Genomic DNA, 23,559 nt, shown 5'->3' with positions numbered 1-23,559 from the left:
TGATTGAGAGCCTTTCATAACATTGCTCACACATTTGATTTACCCTTAGCACATTTATGATGAGGGATATCCATCAACGAAGAGTTTCCTTAAATATTATTGGTTAATTATTGCTCCTTGACATAGTGAATTAGTTGTTGGGCATGTTTGCATGTGTTCATAGGGTTTCACTTGGATTATTGTTTCATGATTTTGATTGGTGAACCTTGAAGTAGTACACCCACCCTTTGTTGCATAAGTGATGTCCCTTTTGGTGGATGTCTTGATGACTTACTTGGTGATTATTTATCTAGTGCATGACTTATCAGAGCTATTGTTGTTTCATGTATGGCTTAAGTGGATATGATTTATCTAATGAATGACTTAGTGAAATTATGATTTAATTCTAGTATGAACTACAAAATTGACGTGTGGATACTAGACTTAATAACATGATGTTTAAGATTACTCATCTATATATATTTTGTTGTTATATATATATTCATGAATGAGAACTAACCTGCAAATTCGAAAGAACTATATGATAGCCAATATCTACTCTTCCATTGGGGAAGTTCGAGACATATAATGAAGAAAGGTATGATGTACATTGTTCTATTACATTTTGTATCTATTGGATATCCACTCTTATGACATGGGTAAAATGTAATGCAAGGTGAGAAGACTACCTGACTGGATTATTTGATGACAAGTATCCAACCAGCGCTATAGTGTGGTCCATATTAGGGTGTTGACCCTAGTGTAAGGAGAGGTGGAGGTATTTCCCACCATGCAACCTCCAAACCTGAAATTGTGGGAGGGCAGTGATGGACATGCTCCCCTAGACATGTTATGATGATTGCCAGTTGGTGTTGACCCTAGTGTAAGGAGGGGTGGAGGTATTTCCCATCGTGTAACCTCCAAACCTAGAATCATGTGAGGGCAATGATGGACACACTCCCCTAGACGTGTGATGACGATTGCTAGTTGCCTGTTGGGGAAGTTAGGTCAATATAGTCGACGCTTCTGCCATATTGGTTTTGTCAGTGGTTAGACTGGTATAGTTGATGCCACATTACATAACAACAGAGGATGGATATTGTGGGAAAGGAAGTAGGTTAGGAAGGATATGAAGATATAGATTAGTCAGAGACTCTTGATGGGAAGTGGTATCATTGAATGACTTGTTAAATTTTACTACTATAACTCTCTCTCTATTTTGTTATGCCTTATTGTCAAACTGCTTTCGAACTCCTTGTATCTTTTTACTCTAACTTTGAGATGAAATTTTCTGAAGGAGGCATGTATGTAATGCCCCACTTAATATTATCATGCAAATTTTATTAGTGTTTAAATTACCTGAAAATATTGACTTATAATTATCAAGAATATTGGTAAATACCTACATTTGGGAAACTGTAATTTTTATTTACTGATATAAAATTGATTATTGTTATTATTCAATTCCCAAACTTGTCTTCTCAAATTTAATCTTAGATAGGATATGGTCTCCTTCCATTTATTCCAATTTAAATATCTTATCCCCAAAATTTCCTCTCAAATTTACTTGGAAGAAGATATGGTCCTCCCCAATTAATTACCAAATTATATATCCATATCTTATCCCCAAACTGTCCGCTCAAATTTACTTGGAAGAATATATGGTCCACTCCAATTAATTACCAAATTATATATCCATATCTTATCCCAAAAATGTCCACTCAAATTTACTTGGAAGAAGATATGGTCCTCCCAAATTAATTACTAAATTAAATATCCATATCTTACCCCTAAAATGTCCTCTCAAATTTACTTGGGAGAAGATATGGTAAGAAAAGTCAAATGAAAGGATGAGGGGGTAGTTATGACATTAATGATAGGTGGTTGAGGTGGATGGGAGGAAGAGGCATAAAAGGGGAAGGATAATGAGAGGGGGGGGGAATCCTTGGTCTCAGTTTTGGTTTTGGTTTTGGTTTGGTTTAGAGGATTTGATTTGGAGGAGGGATGTGGAGAAACAGGAGGGAGATCAAACTTGGATCTGGAGAGTATTTGTTAAATTTGGACACACTACATCTGGTCAGACTTGGGCTTGGAGGGCTAGGGAACCTATGGAGGTTCCCTGGGCTAGGAAATACTTCCTAGTTGGCTAGGAGGCAAATCTAGTTGGGTTGTCAAGATGAGCATGGAGCTCAAGAGCATCTCAACTAAGCTATTGGAACAAGTATTATCAGTCATTTATTTTAGTTATGTAAATTATTACAAGTTATACATGTTTCATATAAATTGTTACAAGTTATACATGTTGTACATTAAATTAATTTATGTTCATGCTTATGATGTTTTATAAACCTGAAATTTTCCTTGTTATGAAAATTAGTGAAATTTATTTGAATGACTGTAGTAGTAGTTAGAGGACCTATATTTGGGTATTCACAAATATGAAAACAAACCAAGGTAAACCATGTTTATTTTAGTGTTTGTAATATTTATCTTAGGGTTTATATACCTTGGGTTTATAATATTAGTCCCTTGGGTTTAATATTATTCCCTTCATTTCATAATCCCTTGGGGTTTTAGTATTAATCCCTTCGGTTTATTATTCCCTTCAACTTATAATATAAATCCGTTAGGTTTAGTATTCCCTTGGGTTTATAATTTCAATCATGGTCAATCATGGTCAATCATACTCAATCATGATGAACCATGGTCAAATGCCGCATTGTGACAAAAATTGTCTCCATGTGAAAAACATGGACAATCGTGGACAATTATGTTCAACCATGGTCAGCCATGGTTGATCATGGTCAACCATGTGTTATAGAATCAAACATTGTCAATCATGGTCAAATGCAAAAAAATTTCAAAGATTGTCTCGATATGAGAAACATCCATGGTCCAACTATCAATCCCTTGGGTTTATTATTCCATTAGGTTTATTCCATTGGTCAATCATGGTCAATCGTAGTCAACCATGGTTAACCATGGTCAATCATGGTCAATCATAGTTAACCATGGCCAACCATGGTCAAATGTCGCATTGTCAGAAAATGTGTCTCCATGTGAAAATCATGGACAATCATGGGGAACCATGGTGACGCATGGTTGATCATGGTTGACCATGTTTGATAGAATGAAACATGGTCAACCATGGTCAACCATGTTTTATAGAATCAAACATGGTCAATCATGGTGGAATGCAACATTTTGACAAAGATTGTATCGATATGAAAAACATTCATGGTCAACCATGGTCCAACGTTGCATTGTGACAAAGATTGTCTCGATATGAAAACATACATGGTCAACCATGATTGAACATCGCATTGTGATAAGGATTGTCTCAATATGAAAAGCAACCATGGTCAACCATATTTATTTTAGTGTTTATAATATTTATCTTAAGGTAGTGCATTAGGTTTATAATATTAGTCCCCTCATTTTAATATTATTCCCTTGGGTTCATAATCCCTTGTAGTTTTAGTATTAATCCCTTGGGTTTATTATTCCCTTCAGTTTATAATATAATTCCCTTAGCTTTAGTATTCCCTTTGGTTTATAATATCAATCATTGTCAATCATGGTCAATCATACTCAACCATGGTTAACCATGGTCAACCATGGTCAAATGTCACATTGTGACAAAAATTGTCTCCATTTGAAAATCATGGACAATCATGGGCAATTATGGTCAACCATGGTTGATCATGGTCAACCATATTTTATAGAATCAAACATGGTCAATCATGGTTGAATGTAGCATTGTGACAAAGATTGTCTTGATATGAAAAACATCCATGGTCAACCATGGTCCAACGTCGCATTGTGATAAGGGTTGTCTCAATATGAAAATCAACCATGGTCAGCCATATTTATTTTAGTGTTTATAATGTTTCTCTTAAAGTAATACCTTAGCTTTATAATATTAGTCCCTTGGGTTTAATATTATTCCCTAGGGTTTATAATATCAGTCATGGTTAATCATACTCAACCATGGTTAACCATGGTCAAATGTCACACTATGAAAAAAATTGTCTCCATGTGAAAACCATGAACATTCATGGACAATAATGGTTAGCCATGGTTAATCATGGTACACCATGTTTTATAGAATCAACCATGGTCAATCGTGGTTAATCATGGTTGAATGCAACATTTTTCCAAAGATTGTCTCGATATGAAAAACATCCATGGTCAACCATGGTCCACTATTGCATTGTGACAAAGATTGTCTCAATATGAAAAACATACATGGTCAACCATGGTCAAATGTTGCATTGTGATAAGGATTTTCTCAATATGAAAATCAGCCATGGTCAACCATATTTATTTTAGTGTTTATAATATTTATCTTAGGGTAATACCTTATGTTTTTAATATTAGTCTCATGGGTTTAATATTATTCCCTTGGGTTCAAAATCCCTTGGGGTTTTAGAATTAATCCCTTGGGGTTTATTATTCCCTTGTGTTTATAATATCAATCCCTTGGGTTTATAATATCAATTATGGTCATCTGTGGTCTAATGTTGCATTTTGATGAGGATTGTCTCTATATGAAAATCAACCATGGTCAGCCATGTTTATTTTAGCGTTTATAATATTTATAATATCAATCATGGTCATCCATGGTCAATCATAACCAACCATAGTCAAATGTCGCATTTTGAAAAAGATTGTCTCAATATGAAAATCAATCACGGTCAAGCATGTTTCAATGTCGCATTATGACAAAGAGTGCCTCATTTGTTGTATTTATCTTAAGGTTTATATACCTTGGGTCTATAATATTAATCCATTAGGTGTAATATTACTCCATTGGGTAAAATTCCTTGGGTTTTTATTATTATTCACTTGGGTTTATTAAATTGTGTTTAATTATTTTTTATAATATTTGCTTATGTGTACTATTATTTATTTCTAAAATTAATCTATATTAATTAATAATTATATAATACCATATATTATATATATTAATAATATTGTATTATATTATCAGTGATATTGATATTAGTTGATATACACCTATCGACGTTTATCAACCACATTTATATTAATATAAATGTGGTTGTGCTAGTATGATTCTCAACTAGATCTGTATGTTGTGCAGTACTAAGCAACTAGATCTGTATCTAGTGGGATCCTAAACACCAACACAGAAAGGAGTAAGCATTTTTGTTTACGTTACACTTTTAATAAAACTGACGAGTATCTCTATGGAATCGGGTTCGCTTTAACGTTGTTCAAGGGGAGTGTATATGAGAAAGTTGTTCATTGCGTGCGAGGATGTTAAATTGGTCTTATATGTATGGAGGATTGGTAGGAAAGGTGTGATGATGTCAAATTGATTTTAAACTCACCACTAAAATCAAATGACATCAAGTTGTTTGTATTTATTTTTTAAAATTGTTTAAATATAATAATGTAAGTTAAAAAAAAAAAAAAATTAAAGTAATGATGAAACCTTTGAATGTTGTGATAATGTATTAGTTGCATATTATCAAGAATAAGACAAATTATTTTTACTGTTTTTAAAAGTTAAAATAAAATTGGTTAAATCTACTTGTTAGTAATTATTAATAATTTCAAAAGTGATTCTTTTATCATTGATGATGATGATGATTCACGTCCATTAAGACCAATGTAGTCTATCGGACCTTAAGAAAAGAGAGCCTAATTGTCCTTCTTCAAAATCTTGTTTCTATGGTCAAAGAGAGTATATATATATATATATATATATTAGTCCATTCTAAATAATTGGTTAGTTTTTATGGGGAGAAATTGAGGTGGGGAGTTACTTATGGGTGAAAAAAATTGTCTTACAAGGTGTTGAGCCTTAATTGAGGTTTTTACAATCTTGAACACATAATAGTCCTGGAATCCATACATTTACACTAATTTATAATTCCTTAACAATATGGTCGATATTAAACACATGCCTAAATATAAGACTAAACCTTGAGAGTTATAATGTAGAAGATTTAGGGAGCATTATGTTCGTGGATAGATATGGAAAGCTAATGTATAGGATTTTGTGAGCATGAACAATTATGATTCAAATTAAGAATTATTATTATATTTTTTTTATGAAAGTGTTAAATGGTTGTTACACTATAGTGATTGAGATGTGATACCTCTTTATATATATATATATATATATATGTTAGTGTGTGCCTATCTTGTGGGACTTTGAAGTTTCAAACATTTGTTGTTTTATAGAAGTAAATCCTCAAAATCCAATTTCTCTAGCGAGATTTAACATCTCTTATTTCATATTGAAAGACCTATCTTTAGACTCATCTTAATATTGACATATGGGAATTGAATTTAGGTGGTAAAGATAATAATCATTCCTTAAAAGTGATACCTCTTATATATATATATATCAATTTGGTTTATTTCAAATTGTTAAAAGTGAGCCACCTAATAATAATATTTTCAATAAACAAACCATAATGTTCATTTGTCAAAATGAAAAAAACATCATAACATTCATTTTCCAAATGTATAGAACATCATAACATATTAATAAATTTAGAGATTTTCATATATGCATTCTATTAGAAAATGTGACATCATATATCAATACATATGGAAACTCATTTTCAATGGAAAACTTGTTCCTAGTTCAACTAAAGCCTAAAGTACAAAGTTCATATGTTATAAATGATAAAGGAAAGTAGGCATTATCACTTGCCACTCTAGCCATTGTTAGAGGCATCTCCAAAAGTGTTACTATACCTCTTTGTGCCTCAAAATCATCAAGGCTATTAGGATTTTTTTTCACAATTTTAGATATCATAAAACAAAACAATATTTATAAACTATTTTCCAAAATTTCAAATATTGACAAAATTATAAAATAAAAATAAAAATTCAATGTAGAAAAATATCACCACATACATGACAATCCATGTAGGAGGTGCCTCCTCATAGACCTAATCCGCTTTACGATGCCTCCCTACAATGATTACATGCAATTACTTAACGAAAATTTTTATCACTAAAATGAAACCCATATTTGTACAAAACCAGCACCATGAAATTTTCATCTGGTTGAGAAAATTTGAGGTTATTTTGGATACTTTCCTTCCTATCTTATAGGTGAATCCATGGATTTAACCACATGCTTCAATGCCAAAATGGTAGATTCTATAGTAGTTTATGTAAGAAAAAGTAGATGCAATTATAATAGTTGAAACATAATTGGTAGGAGTTGTCATAGAAAATGAACATGTAGGATTTGTGTGAATAAAAGGGTCAGGTGATGGCATTTAGAAGCATGGTGGAGTTTACCAATGATGGAATACCATAAATAGTTATAAACAACAATTCTTAAACCAATCAAAGGCATTAAACTCGTCATTCTAATAAAATTAAACATGTCAATAGTCACATTTAATTTGTTCAATGATTAGGTGATGTTGATAGGAAATACATTAATAAGCGACATATTGGCAGAGGATACATGACCAAGATATGGATAACATACATGAGGCGGATAAGTAATAATTACCGTTAGAGCCTAGAAACACAAGTGTTAAACTAGTTAATTTTTTCTAAAACAGTAATAAATTTTACCTAACATCTATCTAGCATATTCTAATTAAATAAATTGAATGTCTTGTTGAATATTTCCATGTGGATCATGCTGATAGTTGGCGGAAATAGTGGTAACTAAGTTAGCAATCCAAGTTGGCCATGAAAAACATCTACCATGGACTATAAACACCATGATTTGACCTACTGAAATTGTTAAAATATAGTGAAAATTTGTCTTCAGCGTAAACAAAACTTAATTGAATGTGAAACCTAATTTTGTTACATGTTAGTATAATATGTAATGCTAAAGGGGTTAGGTACAAAACTTTCCGTGTACAACAAACTTGGAAGATAAAATTAAATAGGGTATATACAAGTACAAAGAAAACGAAAAAATATAAAAATAAAAAATTTGTTTTAACTTATTCCAATGTGGTATGATAAAAATGTTGTGATTCCAATGAAACAATGTATATAGCTTTGGATGGTTTAAAATAACCTGGCCATTAATTGCATATATGTGTGTAATATTTTTAAATCTAGTGCAGAAACATGAAAAATGAACAAAAATAAGTCACATTTTACATTTTCAATCCAAATTAACTTGAAAAAATACTTATCTACATTTAGATGCAATAGAAATTGGAATTTTAAGGGTGTAATCTACATCCTATATGAAAAATGGTATCTCTTGACCATAGCTAGACATGGAAAGTCAAAATCTCTTGTTGGCATATCCAAAGAAACACGTATGAAAGTAATTAAATGAAGATATAAAAGAAAAAGGAAAGAAACATAAAAGCACTAGGGTGTTATTTAAGGAACATATCATGTAAATAAAAAATAGATAATGGTCTAGGTTTAATGAAAATCCATCAAATATACAACCAAATGCAATAACATTCTTGATCAATGTAAGGGTTTTCCCTAAAGCGTGCTTCTTAATGCAACAATCTAGACATATGTCATGAAAGTAGCCAACCGTTAAATATATTTAATTTTGACTATTTATGAGGTTTGACATTTATACATGGTTTTGGTTAAAAGAGTTGTAAACAAATTGTCATAGCATAAGCAAGGTGGAGATGAATTTTATAGTTTGGAAACCAAATTAATCATGAAAGACTAATTAAAGTTGAAGATATTGAAACACCATAGTAGCCTTCATCTGAATATATAACAAGACATGAAGTTTGGGAAATGGAGCTTTCGGGTTACATGAAAAACCTTTAGGATCTGTTACTTCACTCTTAGTACTAGAGATCTTTCAATATCATCTGCAACTATATATATTATGAATTTTCTACTACAAAAAATAGTTGCGTAGAAACAATTTCATTTATTTTTGAAATATTTAATGTTGACACTACAGCCATTACTGATATAGTGTAATGTCCCGTAATAATAATAATAATAAATAAAATAAAATAATATTAATATAAGCAAATAAATAATAAAGAAAATATAATAACAGTAAATAAATAATAAAGAATGAAGAAAATATAATAATAGTAAATAAATAAAATAGTAAATAATAAACTTCATAGACACACACACATGTATATATAAGAGTAAACTATAAAAATAGTAGGAATAAAGAAAAGAGTTAAATTACATAAAATATTGAATTAAGTAAAAATTAAAATAAAGAAATAAAAATTGACATGTTGACACATGGAATGTGTGCATGCATATTTCTTTCTATTTTTGGAATTGGTTGATCTATTTAATGGACGACAAGGAGGATGATATTATTCATTCATTCTTTTGGAAGAAAAGTATGGTGAGACAAAGGATTCCTTGGCAATAGTAGTTGATTAAGGGCTTGGGGATGACAAATTGTAGAATGGTTATGTGTAGTTGAGCCTACATTTGGGTGTAGAGTCGTCCCCAAAAACTGTGTTGCGGTTGGCGGAATTCAAATAGCGTTCAACTCTGAAATCACCAGTGAGAAATCTCGGCACTACAGGCAAGTCATCTATGGTCGTGTTTTCAAAAATTTTATGCTAATTAGTTAAATAATTTGAGTATTGATTATAAATCACATCATTGATATAATATATATATCTTTTGATTGTCGGGTTGTGATCGGAGTATAGATTAGGGGCAAAATTTTGCTCAAAAATAAAAGTGCTCAGAATCGATCAAAGCCTGAACGACATCGTCCTTCTTAGCGATACAATCCCAACGCAACCCGTTTCACTCAAAACGAAGTTTGTATGAGAAAGTTAGAGCCTGTTGTCCGTTTTGTCAAACATGCAAAATTTTGTGGTTGGGAAGATGACTAGGCATCCATACAACCTAGTCAACAAAAATAATATTCCTTGGAATATTCCCACAAGTGGCTTAACCGGATTTTCACACTTGTCGGCATCAAATTGGTCAACAACACATTGGGTGGACCAATGGGAGGGGGAAATGTAGCAATCCTAGAGGACGCCACGTGCCATCTCAAAGGTCATTTAAAATTATAGTGGTAGGCCAGGTAATCGAACTTGTGACCTCGCCCACACAAGCACAATACATTACCACTACACCACCACCATATGACTTAACAAGTATGGGGCACATGTTGTATTTGAATTTTAATACGTGGCATATTAGAGGTAACCACTAGCATTCACCTCCCTCATTTGACCAAGTTTGCAAACCTTAACCACTAGAATTAAGTGCTAACTTGGTGGCCTAGGTGCAGGCGATATCGACAAACCCTGTAATCCTGATACAATTTCCTATAATTCTGGCTGAATCCCTTCATCTTCCTCAATTGGAGTATCAGTCATCTATTTCTAGACTGACTGTTTTATAAATTTTCCTTTTTTGGCCACTATCACCAATCCTTTTCCATTAATTGGCCCAACCCTTGTTATCGAGAACAATTTCATAACAGAGGCCCTTTTTAGCACTATAGGCGTTGTAATTCCATAGGAATTACAATATACACTATCGGTGCTGTTGAAAATAGCAATAATGCAATTATACGTAAAATACACTATCGGTGGGTTAAAATTCCCATAATGAAATTATACATGAAAATACACTATCGACGGGTTATTCCATGAGAAATGGAACAACACTATCGGTGCTTTGCCATCAGCCTTTCCCCAATGCGATAATACTATAGCATTATCGGCAATCGCAATCGACAGGTTCAATGCTCCCTTTACACATAACGATGCGATGCGATAATGCTTCACCGACCCGATAGAATATAAGTCCTCCTCTATAATATTTCGGATCTTATTGTATCGCAATATCGGATTTCGGCGGTTCAATAAGCCTGGTTCCTCTCCACTAAAGCAATGCGATGTGATAGTGCTTACAGACCCGATATGGATATAAGTCGCGCTTTATAAGATTTCAAGTCCAGATTTCAAATTAGGACTATGTTTTTCGCTGTTTCTTAGTGTAAACAAGAATTTAGCTTGCAGGACTAAAATGATGCTTAAATTGGAAATAGAGTAGGCCGATATGAAGGAAAAACACTCAAACCGACTCTTATTCAAGCATTAACTGAAAAACTAGGCCGAACCACTGTTATAAAGACTTACAAGTAAGCAATGCGAGAAAACCAAAGATATGCATAAATACCAGATTTAATAGACAAACAAGTGTTCAGATGCATAGAAAGGGTTTCAAAGGTCACAATGCCTCTAGGATCGACCAATACACAGAGATATCCTCTTCTTTCCTTAAGCAATATGAGATAAAACCACTCGATCAAAATCCATTTACAATAGCATGAAATTTACATAAATACTGGTTCATCTTAATAACCAAATCATAATACAAAGGCTGAAATTTATTAATCCTATCTGTTCTGTGAGGTATTCTCCTCGAGAATCTCCACTACGCTAACTAATCCTATCTATTCTGCGAGGTATTCTCCTTGAGAATCTCCAGTACAGTGAACTAATTAACACCTATTACATCATGATCTAACCCTGTATTCTAGCTCTATGGTTAACTAGAAAAACATGGAAATTGATGGCTAAAGGATCCCACTCCTTTGCTTGTAGATTTTTTTGTATTTTTGGAATAAGTTTGAAGTCTTTTCCCTCCAAGTCTCATGCTCCTGCATCATAACTGCACCATTAATGAATTAAGCGGGTTTAATGTTAATTCACCATTACTTAACCCTTAATTAATGGAAGATTAGGTTGGCGGAAGTTTGGCGGGTCAAATAAATTCAGTGCTAACTCCAAATTTGGTGGAGTTAAATGGAGTTTCTCTAGATTTAGTGGAGATTTCCTAGGAAAAACTGAAGAGGCCATAACTTTGGCAGTTTTCGACCAATTTTAGCTCAAAAAGAGTCATTACTAGATGATTTGGATGTTTTGAACACAATGGAATAGGCTGCAAAGGGAAAAAGACACTTCTATACATGGTTTTTCTATCTTGAAGTTTAAGGAAGCTAAGAGCCACCAGGAGAGGAGGTCAAGCCTAAATCAGCTGAACTCTAATTGCAGAGCTTGGAGAGTCATTTTTGGGGTTTTTGGGTCTTCTAAATCCAATGGAGTAGGTTGCAAAGCCATTGGCACAATACAGGTGCATGTAATCAGAGAATTGAACATTAATCGAAAGAGGACATATCCATTGAAGTAGGTCCAAGGAGATGTAGCCCATGAGGGGTGAACTCCTTTACCATCTTTGCGCTATGAGTTTGGTGTGTTTTACTTCTCTACAATTTACTTGTTGTATATGTGTTTTAAACAACTAATTAATCTCATAAATTGGTCATAAAAGACACTTAATACTTGACACATAATCCTTCACATTTTGCTTAATTTGAGACAATCCTAAACACATTTTTAATATTGATGAGGAAGCTTGCATAAAATTAACAAGTTTTCCCAACATTTCAGATCAGGTTGTTACACATGGTATCCGAGTAGGTTTCAACTCTATGTGACCTCTAGGTAAAAGTTTGAGAAAAATGTTAAATTTCCATAAGGAAATCTATATTATCTTTAATCAAATAATGTTACAAATAAATATATGAAGTGTTGTCTCAAGATATAGAAACTATCTTAGACACACGATCACTTGGTTGAGAGAATATCTCAACCACACACCAAACTAGGAAACACCTCCTAAATAATAGGAGCAGAATCCTTTACATAACAAGAATCACAACTGAGACAAGTAGGAATTACATTTTCCAACACTCCCCTTAATGACTACTTGTCTCAATATCAATCTGAAAAGTCTAGTTGTGGTCAAACAAAACAAAAGAATATGTCAATATCCATATAAAGGAGTAACCATCCACCGAAATGCATGGGTGCTAACCACTGTAACTGCCAGTCTACTAGGATGTGCTTTGCATACATGGTTTTGTCAACCATTATAACTGCATACATATACCTGTACATGAAAATCCCCCTCTATCATCATCATGGGTTTGATCAAATTAACCATAACCATGCTCTGGGTTTTATCGGATTACCCTCAACCATGCCAACAAGGGCTCACAGCCACCGAGGCTCAACTAAGCCACCAAGGCTAAACACAACCACCAAGGCTCAACTTTGTCATGAAGGCACTCAATTTAGCCATGAAGGCTCAACTTTGCCACGAAGGCTCAACTCTGCCACCAAGGCACTCAATTCAACCACAAAGGCTCAACACAACCACAAAGGCTCAACTCTGCCACCAAGGCACTCAATTCAGCCACCAAGGCTCACCACAGACCCAACTTAACCAGGCCCAGGGTTTTCTCAGCTCACCCTCAACCATGTCAAGGGTTTGTCAGCTCACCCTAAACCATGCCTACAGGAATCCCTGTTCACCTCACTCTCGCACGTGGTTACAAACCAACACTGCAAATATAAAGTGGTTTTAAGATTACCACGAACTTTATGGGGGTACACATGCCTCATCAGGCTTACATTACACACTCCAACTCTGGAGTTACCAATTACTAATTCACACAAACTCGATTGTCCATCATCCTCCAATCTCTGATACTGCCATTTTTAGTGTCGTGTCTTCATTATATCTGGTAGTCAATCATTCCTACAAATAAATTTATTTATTGTTAGAATGCCCAGTTCCAACAAAGACACAAATGTGTGACAATAGTTGACCAAACTAAATGCCACTATATTCTTTTAACCATAATTACCTCACCAACATAACACTTTCTGAGAAATAAAATTTAAACAATGGCTCTTGAAATAAGAGCTCCTTTGCAATGAGTCAACGAAAAACATGGTCGAGACAAGTGTGAAGCTCTTCAATTTAATTACCGGCTCAAAAGGTCATCATGGGGTATTCCATGATTAAAAACCTGTCCAATTCCTTCTTTGATTATAGCAGATTCTCTGCTAGAGGACACGCCCAAGATCGATCCTCGCAGCCTTCATCAGATGTTAGCTGACAAAGTTGCCAATAGTGTCGGGCTGAACAAAACCATGTTGTTCAATCCTGACAGGTTTCCTCCACAGTCACTGGTTTTACATCTTCCAAACCCTCGGAAATTGAACTTACAATCAATCCTCCCTTCAATGTATACCGACCAATACACATTTGTGTTCCATACATAAGACTTCCTTGTTTGTAGTTCTCACAAATCAGCAGATCAGGAATCATGATCACCGGCTACTCCATTAACATAAAAAACATGTGAGCCCAGGTTGGGCTCTCAACACTTCCACTGTGCATATCCACTCTTTCTAATCTGCACTAGCACCGATATTGTCGCCGTCACACATGGGCCCAAACAACACACTCCAGCTCCCTTTCTCGGCTAGTTGTGGACTGCAGGCACGAACAGGCCACTCCATGGTTCTACACTGCCAATAGATGGAACCACAATATCTTACTTCCCGCAGTCACACTCGCCTGACTTCATATACGCTCGACGACCTTTCCAAAAGATAAATATGGCAGGAACAACAGAATGCTAGCTCCACGCTCTAGAATTTCATGCGCTATCCAACAACTCTACGAATATTTCTTATTTGAAATCTCCTCAAATAACGCGCTAATGGTTGCATCTGAAGCAAGCCTTGTGGTAAGAAACTCCATACCAACCTGTAATGTTGCTATGTCCACCAATTCACACATCCTCCACTCCAAAAGGCCATTGCCACTATACAGATCCAAAATTTACAGCGTGAATTGTGCTCAACGAACAATCAAACGTTTACCGCTCCACACTAACCACAATAGGCACGAACAACCCCACGAATGAGGCCAATTTTCAATGCAGCGAAAGAAAATAACACTTAATTTGTATATGTTAATCCAAGGCCTACTCGAGTATTTTTCCAACCATGATCAGTGAGACCACATATGTTTCAGGTTGTGCAACGCCCTCATATTTTGAATGAGGCCTTCTCCCTCGAACAATTTTCAATCCCACAAAAAACCCTTAATGACAGAAAACTCCAAAAAATCGACGAATTGTAATAATAAAAACCCAAATCAATTTGTAAGTGTTGTATTGGCCACCCACCAGTGTCCAATCTGGATGCCCTCTATTCTTGGACTCTGCAAAACTCTCTACGTTGGACATCTTGTTGCTTTTCCATGCTCTCTCCAACCACATAGAAACAAAAAGATGGAACACCAGATCTGACGCACTCTCTCGAACACATGGGTTTCTCACATCGCTCTTTATCGTCTACACTTCACCGAGCTCCACCAGAATGAATGGAAAAACAAAAAAGTAAAACAATAGAAATATACTCTCTTATTTCATTAGCCTAGGAGGGGCCAAGGCCCAGTGCCTCACGAGCTCTGATAGCATGTTATATTTCCATAAGGAAATCCAAATGATCTTTAATCAAATAATGTTACAAATAAATATATGAAATGTTTTCTCAAGATAGGGAAACTATCTTGGACACATAATCACTTGGTTGAGAGAATATCTCAACCACAGGCCAATCTGGGAAACACCTCCTAACTAATAGGAACAGACTCCTTTACATAACAATAATCACAACTGAGACAAGTAAGAATTAGATTTTCCAACCAAAAATACTTAATTAAATTCATCAATAATTATTTTGTGATGACAACAAAAATATTAATTAAAATAAAATTGAGAGATAAATACAATTTCTATCTTTTTCTGCCATAATTATATAAATGAATAAATAAATATCAATTTTTTTTACAATAATTATCATAAAAATGATTAAATAAATATTATTGCTATTAGTACATAAAATTTCTTTGATTAAATCATTAAATATAAACTTGGTTGCTTCTTGTTTATTTATAATTGTATGCAGGTATAATCTTAGATATGTTATTATAATTTTTTTGAAATAATTTTAATGAAAATAAACTTTATACAACCTTTGTTTACATTCTTCATAAGTGAATACATGCATGTTCTAATTAAAGTAAACTTTATACCACCTTTGTTTACATTCATGATAAGTGGATACATGCATGTTCTAATTATAATTATTTTTATTTAAGGAAAATAAAATAAAAGATTCTAATTTTTGTCTACGATCTTCTTACCTACGAATTTATTCTAAAATTAAATTTTGTGAAGGTTGGTATTCTCAAAGTTTGTTTTGGGGTGAGAAAAGCACAACGCTCAATTGGTCCAAACGGAAATTTGCCATTAATTCAACAACTCTTGATGTGACCCTCCATCATGTTATTAGTCATTATTGCCAAATGATCAACGAGATCTAGGTTATGGGTGAGATAAAGAGTGTTAGGGCAACGAACTGAAATGAACATGCCTAGAAAGTTTTGGCCTAAACCGAGACCTTTAATTAATTCATAGCAATCTTTAAGTCTGTACGGTCACAAATATACTCTTCTAAATGTTTCAATGTATTCTTCATACCTCATGTAATTACACTTTTATATTCATAATACTTCGTTTTAATTTATTTATTTAATCACCTTGTATATTTGCTTGACTTTAAAGGATACTTGGACTTTTCTTTTCCAAATATAAAGTAATTTTTGCCACTACAAAGAAATTAAGTTGTCAATGAGTTCACCTATGTGGACACAGATTATTTGTAAGAGATATCTAAATTGTATGGGCTAGCAGATATAAATGAAAAAATAGGAAATCACCATTAGCGACCAAACAAACTTGATATTGGAACAATTATTAAAGGGAGCTCTTGTACCAAAAAAAATTAATAATGACTATGAATTTCCTGGCAAATTTATCCAATTGTGACAGATTTTTCGGTTTAAGTTTTGATGGTAGATCTAACTATTGCACTGAAGACTGGTGTTACAAAACCCCTCATTTAATTTTAGCCAACTCAGAGTTTTTTTTAATAATGCTGACTTGAGTTTAAATTTTCTTCTCACAAGCCACGACAAATTAATGTTGGAGTTAATGCTTACATCATATATTTGAGATATTGATTTGAGATGGTTAAAAAATTCTCTCAACCTCTTTTTCTAAATTAGTATTAAATTAGATATGAGAAACTCTATCTATTAGAATAATCTCTGAATATAAAGTGTGTGTGTTGACCCATACACCTTTGTGTGAAATATATGAGTGCTTTCAACCATTCTTTAACATGGTATCGGAGCTTCAGGCTCACGATGGGATTATGAGAGAGGTTGTGTAATTAATTAATAGTGTGTTGTTGGTAGATTGTCTCTAAGCTTGCTATGACGTGGATCTGCGTGTAGATGCAAAGGAGGAGCCATAGCTTGACGGCGAGGTGGAGGCTACTGTTAGAAAAAGTCGTGGAGCGTAGATGAGGAAGTTGTTCATACGACATACATGTTAGGTGTGATGGGAGGAAGTGCGCTAGACAAAAACGGGCAATATCACACTTCCATACCCAATAAGGTAATGAGCAGAGGTTTCCTTCCGGGCATTTAAAGCGTTCTATTGATTATGGAATGGAACAACACGCGGTGTCATCCAATGTCTGAAACGACATTAATTTCGTGGGTGGAGTACATACTGTTGACAGAGGAGCCTACGTTGAACGTAGCCACAATCACGTTTTCTCCGCGTTGAATCTGATCAACACTCTAACAGGTGACCACGTTCCTGTAAGTCAAAGAGTGTTGGAAAATTAGAAGAGAGTGTTGGAAAATTAGAAGATACGTGAGGACAAACTTGTTGGTTTTCATTGAGTGGTGTTTTCACAAAGCAATTGAAGCATTTTTTTTAATTGCAGAAAGGTACCTCAGTGTTGAAGTTTAAACAAGTATTTTTTTAATATTCTTCTTTGATCATGGAGTTTATGGTTTTATAAAAATTCAGTGGCGCAAATTTCCGTTCATGAAAAGTAAAATTTCAAATGAAATTAATGAAGGAAAAGTTGTTTGGCATAGTGAATGTTCAGAAGTAGCATCTACAAAAGTTAAACAATTAATTGAATGGAAAAATAGAGGCAATAAAGCTAAGTTTATTATTGGACTTGCTCTTTCAGATGCGTAATTACATCTTGTAGATCTCACTAAACCATCTAAGGAAATATAGGAACATTTGACTCATCTATTTGGTGTAAAAGCTACAAATGCAAAAATTTTCCATAAAATTGCAATTATTTAGGCTGAAAATGAATGAAGAGACATCTATTTCCACTCATGTAAACAATTTAATGTCTCTTATAAGACAATTAACTAAAGCAGGTGCCAAAGTAGAGGATGAAGATGCTAAAGAAATATTACTAGATAGTCTTCCTTCAAGTTATAGTAATGTTGTCTTGACTTTGAGTCAAATGTCTTCACAAAAATTGCATGAGACAATTGCAACACTTCTCGCAAAAGAAAAGAGACTAAAACTAGAGGATACAGAAGAGAACTCTGTAATAGAAAATGCATTATTTACAAAGACAACAATGAAAAAGAAAACTGCAAACAAAAGTGAAATTGAATGCTACTGTTGCAGGAAAATTTGGCATACAACGCAGAATTGCAGAAGTCGAGCCATTGATATGTTAAAAGGGAAAGAATCAACAAATATAGCCATAGATGAATATCCATTGAATTCTGATGATGAATTCAATGAAAAAATTGAACCTCTTAAACTTTTTTAGAACAACTCAGTGAAAAGGCTCAACATGGATGATTGTCCATATAGTACAGTAGTTGCGGATCTTGGGAAGAATCCCTCATTCGTTGAGGACATGGGGGTGGTCTTCTAACGAGGTTATGCGATGGCTTGGGACACTGTCCGGTAATTGACTTCGAGAGGTCCTTGATTCGGGAATCGAACTCGGGGATCCAACTTGTCGACTACACCTTTAAGAGGGTTATGAGGCAACCTCATGGAGTCTATACTGATAAGTTGTAAACCAGTTAAAGAATTATTGTGTATTTTGTTGTTCGTGGATGATTTCAATAAATGTATGTAATGTAAGCATTAATAGGGGATGTTGGAGTTAAGGCTTACATCCTATATTTGAGATGTTGGTTTGAGATGGTTGAGAAATTCTCTCGAACTCTCCTTCTAAGTTAGGAACAAATTAGAAATGAGAAAATCTATATATTAGAGCAATCTCTGAATGTAAAGTGTGTGTGTGTTGACACATACACCTTTGTGTAAAATATATGAATTCCTTCAACCATTCCTTAACAATTAAATTTGCATGTAATAAATCCCATGGAGAACTCATAAAAAACCTCGAACCAATTAAAAGATGAAAATTTTAAATTTGCATGTACCAGATCCCATAGAGAGTTCATAAAAGACCCTGAACCAATTAGAAGATGAAATTTTCTTACAAAGTCACGTACTCTATCGTTTGAGCTAAGACAACCCAACTTACAAAGTCTGTGCATGCACCCAACTCAAGCAGACCACTAGACTTCATTACTTAGATAAATTAATTTACCAAGTCCATTCCTTCCTTATTCTTATACTTATTGATGTGGTTGAATGCGCATGAAGAGGGAAGATAATAACGTTTTTACCTAAACAAAAAGATATATGTTAAATAATGTAATTTCTAAAATAAAATTAGATGGGGAAGAAATATTATGCAAAGGTTTTAATGATTAGAGATGTATTTTCAAATTATTATATATGTATTTAAATAATAATTATTGAACATAAACAATTGTTATATATATAGATTAAATTAATTAATTAATTAAATGTTAAATAAGTAAGGTTATTAATGTGTTTCGAATGGGGATACTATCATATTTGTTTGTAAGACTATTTTTAATATTTTTTACTCTTAACTTGTTTATAAAGTGACAATTATGTGAAAAAAGTTATACATTTATATAATGTAGAATAAAGAATAAATTTTGGATTTTTTTCTCTCTACAATTTTTATATTTATTTTTAAATTTATAAATAGTTTTAATGAGCCATGCTTATCCAGTGGTATTCATGATATTAATTAAAAAAAAGAACAAATTTGAAATCAAATATATATGGATTCAAACAAATAAACCCAAGGTAATAAAGACTTTTCACTTTGATCACTTCCTTAAGGTTTTAAAATAAATGTCAATATTGATACATAGGAGGTACGCTTATAATTGAAGCTAAGATTTTGGGTAAGTAGCTTTTTTAGAAATTGTTAATTATTTTTGTATTTTCAAATAACAAAGAATTATATTACTCTTATTTCTTAATTTAAGATATTTCCAAGGAGGGAATGTTTATATATAAATGTGAAATCATGTTTACAATTAAATTTTAAAATAAATAAAAATAAGATGGATTTATGGAGATTATTATGTATATTGAAATAACATTTGTCGAATATATTTTTATTTTTTTCTATGAGTCATTTCATGGAGGGGGAACAATGGTAATAATATTTTGACCAATTAGCAATTATAGTGTCCTCAATTATTTCTTAACTTTGTGGTGGTATGTAGCTTGATAATGGAAAGTATTAAATCTCAATCTAATATTTGCATTATGGGTTTTTTGGTTTTTTTTTTAAGAGTTATCTAGTATAAGTTGTTCACTTTAAGGAAATTTATTGCATTTATGGATCTCCAATTTATGTTGCATGATGATTAATATACATTAATTATTGTAATATGTATGGTTAATTCCTAAAAACTGTGACACAAGATGTTTATCTAGATCATTAAACCCAAAAAATGCTCAACATACAATGGGTGTAGAATAGAAGCAGCTAATGTTGATAGAAGATGATGACTTTTTTATGACATCAAATAAATTCAAAATGGGAAGCAATATATAAATTTTAAGAATTGAAGGAAAGTTCTAAGTTTCATACACCATATTAGCAATATATGTTGAGAAAATTACCTCGTGGATGAAGGGATATGGATGAACTTGCAAGTTTCATAAATGAGTGTAAGAAATCAACGACGAGTAGCCTATTCTAGAATTTGAGGGAATTTTTTTGGGAATAGTTTAAACATAGATAATACTCAATAAAATTGATCAATTGCAGGAACATAAGTTTTATTTTCATAAAAATATCCATAATAGTTGAGGAACTACAATTAGTAGTGGTGAAAAGTTAAAGTTGACTTGATAATATGTTTTTATTTTTTTTCTTTAAATTCAAGAAAGTGAAGATTTTTTCATGTATGAAGCTAGTAGACATGGAATTTTAAGAAATTGATATTAGTAGGAAAAAATGTATTTATATAGTATGAGGAAGTAAAGGAATGTCTCCTTCAAACAACAAATTTTCTTAAGGATATTGATGAGTGAACTAAGTAGCATGAACGATGACTAAATATTATTGGTAAGGGTTGTACTGATGATTTATGCAATTTTAAGTGTCCATATATTTAGTTACGAAAACTTATAATTGGTGAGAAATGAAAAAATGAAGAAAATGATTAAGCATTAAATATTCAAGAATAGCAACAATCTACTTTTGGAAAAGGAGATAGACTATGAAGATTAATGAGGAAAATCCTAGCATGAAGTGTAAGAAAGGTCTATGAAAATTCTATAATAAGTCCTTGAGAAGGATTATGCGTAAATTGACAAAAGAAGTTAGAATCAACTAAAAGAGGATGTACTTGACTAAATTTCACTCATCTTTCAAGACTAGATTGATAATATACTGAGATTTTTTCTAGAAGAAATTTATCAAGCTTGTGCCCTAGGAAATGGAAGAAGTTATTGCCAAGCACACCAACTATATAAAATATTTTGGTGGATGAAAATGGTGGTGACGATTCAATACCTCAAATTATGAACCAAAGATAGTATTTAACAAGCAAAAAATGAAGTCGAAGAATCCCTAGTCCAACTTGAAGAAGGGTGAATCTACAATAACAGAGATCAAGTGGTATTGAGATGGGAACTTGAGGAGATAAGAAAATATTTGAGGGTGAGCAACAATAATTACGAAATTGATGGATACATCAACAAGGATCAACCAACCCTTTGTATGGGTGAGTTAATCACGAGAAAAAATCAATGCATAATGACCTATTATTTATACGCGATTACATACAACAATCTTGGAATCAGTAAGCCAAAGGTGTAAATTGAAGTAAAACTAGAGGATTTTAAATTTGATATTGGCAATTTAAGGAATTATTGTACGACCAATAATATATTAATGATGAATTTCACTAAATTCCATTGGGTAAGGAAGAATACATGACAAGATATTAAGGCTTAAAATGTTGAGGTTCATTCAAAGTTTAATGATGTACATAAATGACTTTAACCACTGCGTAAATTATCAACTTCCTAGTTGAAAGAATATGAAATGATCATTAAAAGTAATTGATATTTTGACGAAAACATGAAACTAATAATATGGATGAGATAACCTATATTCTAGATGGATGTTGAATAATCTTATTTCATAGTTGATATTCATTGCTTATATAAGAAAATGAAATTGATTCATGATAATAATACTTAAAGTGTATTATTTCTCCATATTTGATGTGTATTGAGATGATTTTCATATTTATGATATGTTATGAGGATATGTTGACATGTGGTTCTATTTATTATGAGATGTCATGATATATCTTTCAGAAGATATGTTGATGTTAAAACTTATGATGATATTTCATGATGTGAAGCATGTGGTAATTGCATGTAGATTTTATGAGATGCATGAGCATGCAATTCTTTATTATTCAAAATACTATGTTTAAAAATGATGTTATGTCTCATGATGACATGCAAGACTTGGCCTGTGGAATATTTTCTATGATACTATGATGTTATAATTAATGCATTGGTTGAATATTTAGATGTTTTGATTAACAAGAAATCCACAAATGGACCAAGAGTGCTGGTTTATTTGATGATATCCTGGGAGCCCATATTTGTGAGGGAGAATATGTAACACAATATGGGATGGGGACATAATCAACACTAAATATGTCATTGGTTACTTTGTCCTGTACAAATACTGAGGGGCTATGAGACAATCCTGAGGAAGTTGACCGTGTAATATTAGGTTGGTATGCCGAAGTCCTGAGGGGGTGTGAGGAATTTGATGGTTGGGGTTATGCACCTTAGTGACTGTGGAGGGAGTGGGCCAGCCTTATGAGATTCCCAGAGTCCAAGAGTACTAGGACTGAAAGCCTGCCTTGGGGCAGATAAGATATAAGCCTTGGCGCGAGCCTTGGGGCCATCCTTGGGCTATGGTATAGATCGATGACGCTCTATGTATGGTTCTGAAATTTGGTTAAAAGGACAGAGATTCCTTAGGTTTTCCCTTGTGATGTGTAAACTTTTGATGCCTACTGGTATACTAGTTCAACAGAGGGTATAGGGAAAACTTGAAGTAATAAATAACCAAACAAAATAAAATAAAAGTTAAATAATTCAACTTGACTTCAGGATGAATTTCCTTAAAGAGAGGGAGTATTTAATGTCCCTAAATAATAATAATATTAAATTAAGTAAAATAATATTAATATGTAAGCAAATAAATAATAAATAATGAAAAAAATATAATAATAATAAATAATGAACTAGAGTTATATATATATATGTAAACTATAAAAATAGTATGAATAAATAAAGTTGACACAAAAGTTAAAAAAAAAAAAAAATAGCTAAATTTAGGAGAAATATTGAATTAAGTAAAACTTAAAATAAAGAAATAAAAGTTGGCATGTTGACACATGGAATGTGTGCATGCAGACCCC

At 32.9% G+C, this 23,559-nt stretch overlaps 1 pseudogene; it reads right to left on the bottom strand.

Annotated features, from left to right (window-relative positions):
- LOC149207071 (protein CHUP1, chloroplastic pseudogene) overlaps nucleotides 1-23,559 on the bottom strand; it is a 65,699-nt pseudogene that overhangs the window by 3,216 nt on the left and 38,924 nt on the right.

Source organism: Pinus tabuliformis, chromosome 1_2, assembly GCF_031772625.1.
Source record: "Pinus tabuliformis cultivar Carrire ecotype Pingquan chromosome 1_2, CPIR1, whole genome shotgun sequence".
Taxonomy (NCBI): Eukaryota; Viridiplantae; Streptophyta; class Pinopsida; order Pinales; family Pinaceae; genus Pinus; species Pinus tabuliformis.
This window is presented reverse-complemented; position numbering and strand designations above follow the sequence as displayed.